The following is a 1,035-nucleotide window of genomic DNA, read 5'->3' as shown; positions in this document are numbered from 1 at the left end:
TCTACTTTAGTTGCTTTGACTTTTTTATATCGATGTTTGCATTCTGAAGACACACTTCACACCAGAGAAACTTGAATCCCAAGTTGAGTCAGCACACTTAGTGCATATCCAGTTCTGGAAAGCCACAATGTTGTTAAGACCCCTCTTGGGCACACGACTCGTGTGGCCCCGCCCCATGCACGTTTCCCAGAGACACCCCCCTGGCTGCCTCGTCCAAGGGGCAGGACGAACGCCGTCCCACCAAGTAGGCCAGGAACTCTGCTGCCCCTTCTGCCTGGGGAGACGCGTCCACCTCCCTCCGTGCGCTCGAGAGAGCCGCAGAGCTTTCCCATGGGTCCAGGCCCCCTTGGAAGGAGGTGGGGAGGGGTCAGTCCTCGTAGAGCCTCACTGGAGGACGGGAGATCCCGGCTGGAAACTGGATGGATCCCCCCCTCCTTCCTGTGCTGCTGGTCGCCCGTCCCGCCCGCAGCAGCACAAGGAGGCGGCAGCCCCTCCACCAAGGCTCGTGGAGAACTCCGGGCAGGCCGAGGCCCTGGCTAGAATATCCGCTGCAGGGAGGCCGAGTCCAGGTTCCTTCGCGCAGCTGTTGAGATGGCGCCTCGGGGCCAGCTGCTTTCTGGGGGAAGTCCAGTCCGGCCGTGAGGTGTGGCTTCCGCAGACTTCTACAAAGATGGGCCTTTCTAAAGCCCCCGCTCAGAGCCTGGCCGCGGCCAGCACAAAGCCCCCACTGTGGGCTGTGCCCTCCAACTTCCCTGTGCCGGCATCTAGGGCCCCCACTGGATAAGCGTTGGGGGTGGTCCACAGCCACCCCTACTGCTGCTTTGCTGCCTCCTTCCTTTTGGGGAGGACTGTGGCCCTCACCCCGTCAAAAGCGGCTTCCTCCTGCCGAGCCCGTGGTAGCTGAGAGAGGCAAGGGAGGGGCCTTTGGGGATGGTGTGGGTGGGCTGGGGGGAGTCGGGCGTCTGGTCCTCGGTCGTCCTGGGCAGCTTGAAAACCCTGCTTGCCTCGGAGGGAGGCGCCTGGGGCCTGCTGGCC

Source organism: Paroedura picta, chromosome 18 (genome assembly GCF_049243985.1).
Source record: "Paroedura picta isolate Pp20150507F chromosome 18, Ppicta_v3.0, whole genome shotgun sequence".
NCBI lineage: Eukaryota > Metazoa > Chordata > Lepidosauria > Squamata > Gekkonidae > Paroedura > Paroedura picta.
Note: the sequence above shows the minus strand (reverse complement) of the source record.